The following is a 9,122-nucleotide window of genomic DNA, read 5'->3' as shown; positions in this document are numbered from 1 at the left end:
CTTATTTCAGTAGTGCTGCAGTCGCTGATACATTTTAACTGTTCCTGGCCTCACATTCAGGGTCATGCAGGGTTGGTAGAATGAATGTTACAGAAAATAAAAATCAAATACACTGCCTGTAATCTCTCTCCACACAAGAACTCTTGCCTTCCACTTCACACTTGGCCAGATACTACTCTGAAACCTGCTCCTACTTGCTGTGAGTGCTGCTAACATCTGTGTTACTTTGGAGTACAGGGAATGGAAGCTTTGCAGCAGGAATATTTAAGAGAAGACCTGTGAACAAGTCCACTGTATTCTTGTCTCAGGGAGGACAAGTAGGCACACACAGATACTCCCGTGCACCTGACCTGGAGTGAGCCATGCAGGACCCATGCAGACTCTTGTTCATTGTAATTGGGAATCAGGTTTGCCTCTGGGATTCATGTAAAATCTCCAATTAGCCTCCATTCAGCAGAGAGAGTTGTCAACTTAACAGTACCTCATTATGGCTTCTAACTCCAAGTTTCAGGAATGTTGATCAAGGCAGTGGCCCTAGGTGGAAAAAGCTTAGGCTGGGGAGCCAGATCCATTTGGCTTTAAATAAAGTTTCTATCTGTGAGAGTTTAGGCAAGTTACTTTCTGGGGCCTGTGTTTCCTCATCTGAAGAACAGAGATCACAGAGAGTAGCTACCCTTACCAAGGATAGAATGAGCTATTACGGGCAAAAGGTTTGACCCTGTTCAGTAAGTGACAATTACTTACACTGTCTCTGTGGCCTTGAACAAACCTCTCAAATGGAAATAATAGGAAATGTTCAGAAAACTTCAGGGAGCTAGGGAGATGTAGGTTACCATTAGTATGTATTAAAAAGCACAGTGCATCTCTGAGGGCCTATGAGACCACACCTGCTATCTAAAACACTTATTGTCCCCCCACCCACAACTGACTGAATCCTGTATTAATTCTTTCATTCATTCACTCTAACGTTAGGCCAAATCTTGCTGGATGTTGATAGTGGAAGAAATACAATGAATATGACTCGGACCTAGACCTAGAGAGCTCAGAGACTGACTACTGTGTGAGACAGAACACTTAAATAACCTAGCCTTATGGGGAAAACTGGGAGTTGTTTGAACTGGAGAAGTACCAGCCTCCACCCCATTGCTATCCCTTACCCTGATGTCTTCCAGGGCTTCCTAAAAGATCCACCAAAGTTCTCAAATGCTGCCTCTGGCAAGTTTTCTTCAGGATCAGATGCTGTCTTGGGGAGAAACACTTCTAAAAGCTCATCCTTTCTCTTTTTTTATTTTTTTAGTAGTACGTTTGTGATGCACTATGGATATATTCACCGTAGTAAGCTGATACATATACATACAACGTCTTAACCCTCTTCACTTCCCCTGCCCTTCCCCAGTCCTCCCATCTCCGCAAAGTCTACCACTTTGTTTCCTATCACCTTTTAGTCCGGTGTTCAAACTATTTATACTTTGGGTTTCTCATAGAAGAGAAATCATGAGATATTTAACCATTTGCATCTAATTTTTTTTTCACTTAGCATTATGGTCTCCATCTATTGTTCTACAAATGACTTATCCCTCTTCTAAGGAAGGAATTGGTCCCTCTGTCAGTGGCTGCTGACAAGAGCCTTGACCTGAGAATCAGGAGGCGTGGTGCTCACCCAGCGCCCCTGCTTCCTGGCGGATTGCGCTGAACCAAGCCATTTGGGTTCACTGAGCCCCAGTTTTCTTCAGTAAAATATGAGTATTGCTCATAATCGCCTCTATGATGATCTGTAAAAGTGCCATACCCAAGCTCTGCAACATTACTTTTTATAATAATTCACGCAATCATATTTATCAATTCCTTTCCCTGTCAAGGGCTATGCTAGGATCTATGGGGCATAAAAAGAGGCAGGATATGGGACCCTTGCCTTTAAGCAGCTCACCTTATTGGGAAGAAAAATTTATGAAGACAATCAAGGCAGGGAATGAGAGAACACAATGCAATAGATCTAATTTAAATATGTAAGCCAGTTTTCTATATATTGATTCTGACTTTTACATTGAGTTACCTGTTTATTCCAGAGATGTATTTTCTTGGATATGAATAGGTATAGGTGTCTTAAGTCTTGCCTTTTGAGCTAATTAAACCACCCATCCTGCACCTCTCTCTTTCTCCTAGAGTTATTTTTAGTGATCAGAAAAGTTAAAGAAAAGGTGAGCAGTCTGAAAAGCAGGGTCTGATTAGTCAAAGAAAGCTGAAGGGAGTGAGAAATCATAGAGACCAACTACTTATCTTTCCAGGTGAAGATCCAGACTATTTGTGTGCCCCTCTGCTCCCAAGACAGCACCTTGAACAGCATGTGGTCTGGATGGGAAAATAATGTATTTCACATGATGGAAGCCATAAAGTCAAAAAGGGTCATACTCCCACTGTCAAACTCTTTTATAGTGGCATTAACCTGTTTATGAGTGTGGAGCCCTCATGACCTAAACACCTCCCTAAATTTCCCCATGTCCTAATGTTGCACTGGGGATTAAGTTTCTAATATAAGAATTGGGGTGAGGAGGTATTCAGACCATGTCAGATCCTGAGGCACAGAGAACACAGGTATTGTAGGAAGGTAAATGTCTAAGTCAGTGATAGAACTAGGCCTAGAAGCCAGATGCCTTGGCCACCAAACCTACTCCTTCTCCAAGTCCCTCATTATTTTGTTCCTTCTACACAGAAGGATAGAGAAGATACTTCTGTTGCATCCCAGCTAAACTTGCAAACCTCAGAGATGGATATGGCTAAATATTAAGCACCCTACTTCTAACTGAATGACTTGAGGAAAGTCGTTTAAATTCCCTAAACTTTAAATTTTCACAACAGTGCTCAATGCTCCTTCGCTGGTACCATTGTGTGGGTTAAGGATCTGGAGATGGCTCTCAGTGATATCAGAATGAAGTCTGCCATTGGCCATTAAGGCACCCCAGGAATAGCCACGCAGTAAGTCCTGCCCAAATCTCCATCCATGCTTGTCACAGATGCTAGTCCAGCCCTACGAACCTTCAAGAGCTCTTCCTGGTCCCCTGAGCTCCTGCCTAGGGCATGGACATCCATGAGAAGCAAGGCTACCCCCCCTTTTAACCAATTACTAAGCAGCTTTTTATTACCACATTAATTAACAGTGAAGCAGACAATTGGCATTAGCTTATACGAGCTGAAAAGTCATTAATAGTTCTTTTCACACTAGTTGTAGAACATTCATTATGATAAATCTTGATTTGAATGTAATTCTCCTTCATTTTCATTTATCCCTAGTGCAAGGCTGAAGGCATTTTCTTGACATATGGGGATTAGAAGGATTGAGCGGCTATGCTAGGCATACCTGAGACAAAGTAAATATTTATCGAATAGATGTATGGATTTAAGAAGTAAAAGGACAGATGAAAGAGTAAACGAAGGAAATTTGTTATATTAGCAGTAATGGACACAGGCTTTGATCTAATCAAACTCTAAGTAATAATCTCTAGCAATTCCTTTATATTGCCTAAGATTGTCACCCCAGGAAGCTTACTTCACTTCTCTGAGCTTGGGTTTCTCCTGTGCTAAGTGGAGATGCTAATGCCCACCCTACAGGGTTATTGCAACAATTGCAGATAGTGTATATGAAGTGCCCAACATAGCAGCTGGCCCATTTAGGAAATAGCAGTCACTACCCTCATTCATCGCCATCATCTTCTCTCACCCCCACCATCCTCCTCCTCTTCATTGCCTTCATCATCTCCATCATTTTTTTACAAAGCTTTACGGGCTATGATCAAAGCTAATCTTAATCCTTATTGGGAATATCACTTTCAAAAAAACATCAAATGCTATCTTTTGTGTGTATGTCTTTGAGAAACCTTTCATTCTGAAATAATTGCATTTCCAGACAGGACCCTTCATTGCACAGTCTGCAGAGTAATCACGGCAGTCACTGCCATGTTGAAAGGTTTCCAGGGCCCTGTGAAAAGATAAATAAATGCATGAGAACAGTGACTGTTCTCCCTCTGGTTCTGGGACTGATTACCATATTTACCTTTAATCACAAATCCACCCAAAGATTCTTTATGGGACTGTTTCCTGCATAGCTGAACCCAGTGGCACATCTTTCAAAGTCCGTGGATGAACAGCCTTTAGGGAAGGACAGTGTGGGGTCATGGGGTGAGGAACAGTCTCAACTCTCACCTTGGTTTTGTGTTCACTATTTGGCCTTCCTCTGCCTCAGTGTCTTCATTATAACACCTTCCAGGATTGTTGTGACAATTAAAATTATATAAACTAGTGGGTTAGTGGGTGTAAAGACTGCAGCAGTGCCTAACAAAATAGGTGGCTGGTAAAATGTCAGAGGATGTGCTAGAGGCCAGCACAATGCTGGGTGCCAGTTCTGGCCCATTCATCTCCCCATCATTGTGGGTTATCTTGCCATCAGTGTCCCTCCGTTTCTCTGTTGATCTACTTTCACGGAAGAATGCTTGAGCCAAACACCTACATATCCTCTACCATCTTTACACTTAAGCCAAAGAAAAAGGAAAATTTCTTTTTCTGAAGATAGTTTTTTTAACCTTAAGAGCCCATGTGACCCTGGAATTATAGCATCTTAAAATATTGTCTTAGTTACTTTTCATTGCTGGAGAAAATACCTGGCCCCCACAAGTTAAAGGAGAGTTTTATTTTGACTCACAGTTTGTAGAGGTTTCATTCCACAGTCAGCCGGCTCCAAACAAGGCAGCATGGCAGAGGGGCATTGCAGAAGAGAAACAGTTCATGGCATGGCAGCTGGGAAGCAGAAGAGAATCAAGGCCACGCCCCCAGGGACCCATCTCTTACCACCAGACTTCACCTCCCAACATCACACCCAGCTATAAACCCATCCGTGGACTAATCTAGTAATGAGTATCACCCACCCATGATCCAGTCACCTCCCAGAGGTCCCACCTTGAGCACATGAGCTTTGGGGGACAATTTAGATATAAACCAAGTGGGGGCTGAGGCACCTGCCTGGCAAGCACAAGGTCCTGTGTTCAATTCTCAGTACTGAAAAAAAAAAGCCAAATAGATATAAACCAAGTAAATATAATATCATAGAGAGGTTCGGATGTCCTCTCGTCTTACTCTTCCGATACCTTAGGGCCCACTCAAAGCCTCTGGATGTTGTGGCGGGAGGTCCTATGCTATTGTGTGACCATAACTTCTCATCTGAAGCTGCTGCAATGGGAGCCACCATGCACACCTTCCAACAATCACAGTGCAACTGGCTCCTCTTCTAGATTCACTTTCTTCCCAAGGTTTTCTCTGATCTCTGAAGTCAGCTTTGCCCACACGTGACTCATGACAAAGAATGAACACCCCCTGGGAGCATCCTTCAACCAATGAATACCTCACTTCCTTCATTCTTCAAGTTCTGTGAACATTGCCTGGATTGGCTGCCTTCTTTTCCCTGTTTCACTTTCCCACTGCTTCTCCAGTATTTATGTTACCTTGTAACTAAATTCTTTTCTTCAAGGTTTGCTCCTGGGGTATCCAAGCAGGACACTTGTCCTGGATACAAGAGGAACAGCTGGAGGAGACATGGCCATTTTGCAACAAACCTTTTCCAAAGACAGTGCATGAATCATCAAGGGCCCCTACGTGCAAAGGCCTGTGTTCTTGGGAGGAGACATAAAAACACTTAAGTGTAGCATATGGCAGCTATGGAGAAGAAAAGGCCACTTTCAGGGTTGCTATGAGGATTCAATAAAATAGTTTTAAATGATGTATTAAGATTCAGATGACTTATTAAAATTCACCTACCATTAGGAGAGTATTTGCTGCGTGCTAGCCTCTGGGCTGCCCCACAGGGGTGCACAGAGGAATAAGACAGCCTCCATCCATGAGGCATTTATGGTAAATCGCAGGGAGTAGAGATAGAATGGTCATTTTAACACTGTGCCTCCCGTAAGGTGGGCAGCTATAGAAGGTATCATGGGAGAACTGAGGAGCAAGGTGCATATTCCATTTTTTCCTTCCCATGTGGAATTATCTTTGGAGACTCTGGGTCTCAGCACTTGGCCTGCACTAGGTGTTCCATGGTATTGGTTGAGCTGAACTGAGCAGTTGGGTGGGAGAAGAAGAGAACTCTGACCCATCACCCCTGTGCCCCACTGAGAAACACTTTGTCCTTAGATCTTTGATCTTGGTGGAGAAATGAGGCCCACGTGATTTAAACATTGTCAGTGGCAGCAGACAATAGAGTCAAAAAAACAAGATTCTTAGGTCTTTTTTATGCCAGTAAAAATTCACATTTATATTCCAAGGTTAAAAATCTTTCAGGGGTTGGGTTGAAGAGGACTCTGAGCTGCAAGCTATTGTTCATGCTTGGCTGATATTTAATCAGTTTATTGAGTTGTAATTGAGAATACAGCTCCAATGACACATAAATTCAAATGATCAAGTCGAAGCCAGTGAGTCTTCCTCATTATTTATCTTACAGTAGAGATAACCTTTTCATTATTGAAATATAATTGCCAAACGAGATAGTTAATATTAAAACAGAATTAGCAACATGAGCTCAACATTTGGGAAGAAATTTCTAATAGGGCTTTTTATGTCTGCAGAATTAGTGTTCAGTCTTGCTGGTGAGCTAATTGATGGTTGAGGCTGGGTGAGAGACTGGTCCCAGCTGCCCTGCTTCTAGCAAAGGGTTCTTCTTAAATCCTCTGGATAAATCAATAACATATCCTGACCATAGTCTGCCTGGAGATGGAAAGCTTTATTTTATCCCAAGTCAGGGGCCATTGTTGGTCTGTTTAACCAAGAGATGTTGCCTTCTGGGAAAGGGAGGTGGGGGATGGGGGTGTAAAATGATGAGTAATTCATGACAGTTCCCACAAAGCTAAAAGGCTGGCAGGGTGGTAGGATATGGAGATCAGTGAAGGCAACAGAATACCGGATTCTCATGTGCCTGGATGTGGGGTTGGGGGTGTAAAATGATGAGTAATTCATGACAGTTCCCACAAAGCTAAAAGGTTGGCAGGGTGGTAGGATATGGAGATCAGTGAAGGCAACAGAATACCGGATTCTCATGTGCCTGGAGGCCTTCACACCTGTCTTTTCATTAGTATATGTTTGCAATACATAATAAGTACGTTCGAAGTGGAGAATTGGTACATGTACGTTATCACATCTAATCCTTTTTATTTCTCCTTTTTGTTCCCCCCTTACTGTTCCCCCTCATCTCCAGGTGCCCTTCCCATCTCTACCAAAATCTACCTCTCCTATCATCTCTTTTTTGCCCTTTAAATTATTTATACTTTGTTATTTATACAGAAAACAGAAACCAAGTGATATATAACTTTCTATGTCTGATTTATTTCAAGTAGCTTTATAGTCTTAAGGTGCCTATATTTTGCTACAAATGACTCAAAGTTATCCTTATTTATGGCAGAGTAGTACTTCATTGTGTGTGTGTGTGTGTGTGTGTGTGTGTGTGTTATCTCTACCATTCACCTTTATTCCCTGCCCCATAGTCATCCAGGCTCACCTTTCAAGAAAGATGTAGCTTACTCACTTCTCCAAGGTACCCAATTATGAGGACAAAGAGTCTAGGTGTCCCTTCAACTTCCAGTGCTTCCCTCCAGTCTCATTCTTGTGGTGCTTTTTTTTTTTTTTTTTTTTTTTTTTTTTTTTTTTTGGTACCAGGGATTGAAAGCATGACCATGTGCTTATCAGACAGGTATGGTGCTACTGAGTTAAATTCATGATGCACTTTTTATGCTCCCACCTCATCAAACCCCCTCGTAAGACTATGAACTTGAGGGTCATGAAAATATCTTATCGATCTTTAAACTAGCAAAGAACCTGTACATAGTGTGGAGCACAATACATAGTAGGTGGCTAGTAAATATTGGCTGATATAATAAGCTGGGTAAAATTATACTTTGAAACCAAAGTAAAGGAAAAATCTCCTTTAGAGGGTTTTCTGGAAGAGGTGATAGTTAAACAGAAGTATGGAAGATTGGGACAGTGAGTCTACCTGTTCCAACAGACTCGGCTATTATGGCCACTTGAGAGAAAATGGCACCTTGGGTGGTTGTAGGGTACAAGAGTTGGGGTTTTTAGGGGACCAGCTGTTCTGTTCTATAACCTCTGTTGCTAACTTTCTTTTCTTTCATGCTCAAATAAACGAGAGAACAAATGGTCAGTGTGATGCTCAGCTTGGAAGACAAACTCCTGCACTAACTCCCGTCTTTGCTTACATGATCCTTCTCTCTCTGCAGCTCTGTTCCAGGCCCCAGGGACCCAGAGATAGGTCTAGGCCTTGGGGAAATTCATTGTCTTCAGCACAAATAAGCAATAGCATTTCAGGGGGAAGAGTGATTTTTACAGAGACCCAAAAGCATCCAAGGGGAAGTAAGCTAGCAATCCAGAAATGCTTCTGTGTATTTTTGGTCAAGTCATTTCTGTGCTTTCCTGTGTCATCCAAAAAAGTACCATGAGACAGAGAGTTCCCAGAAGACACTGAAGAGAATTAAGGAATAAGAGACTGGGAGTCAGAGTTCCACACTGTACTAGTCAGCTTTGTTATCACTGAGACACAGTACCCGACATCCACAATTTAAAAGAGGAGAGGTTTAATTTAGCTCACAGCTTCAGGGAATTCAGTCCATGGTTATCTGGCAACAAGGCAGAAACACCAGGTGGAGAATGCTGCTCACCTCATGGCAGCCAGGAAGTAGAGAGAGAAGGGAGGAGCCAGTGCGGGAGATAAAGTCCCCAAAGGTGGGCCCTCAGTGACACACCTCTTTCAACCAGGCCCCACCTCCTAACAGCACACTCAGCTGTGAACTCATTAATACACTGATGCGTATAGCAACCCTTGATCCTTTCACCTTCCAAAGTCCCCACCTCCGAACACGTGAAACTTCTGGGGGTCATTCCAGGTCTAAACCGTAACACACACTGTAAGACCCAGGGCAAAACCTTACCCTGCTCTGGGCCTCCACTTGCCCCTCTCTGAAGTAAGGAATTTATTCAAGCTCATCTCTAAAATAATCTCGATTTTCTCCAGCCCTGTCATTCTAAGATTGGTGGTTTGAAAATCTTGGCTAAAAAAAAAAAAAAAAAAAAAAAAA

The 9,122-nt window shown here is 42.5% G+C and overlaps 1 protein-coding gene across 1 annotated transcript in view; it reads left to right on the top strand.

Moving 5' to 3' along the window:
- Tenm4 (teneurin transmembrane protein 4) overlaps nt 1–9,122 on the top strand; it is a 724,757-nt gene that overhangs the window by 373,113 nt on the left and 342,522 nt on the right. The window lies entirely within an intron of this gene.

This window comes from Fukomys damarensis, unplaced genomic scaffold (assembly GCF_012274545.1).
Source record: "Fukomys damarensis isolate Sample0158 unplaced genomic scaffold, DMR_v1.0_HiC HiC_scaffold_16, whole genome shotgun sequence".
Lineage (NCBI taxonomy): Eukaryota > Metazoa > Chordata > Mammalia > Rodentia > Bathyergidae > Fukomys > Fukomys damarensis.
The sequence above is the reverse complement of the archived record's forward strand: the minus strand, read 5'-3'. Positions and strand labels throughout refer to the sequence as shown.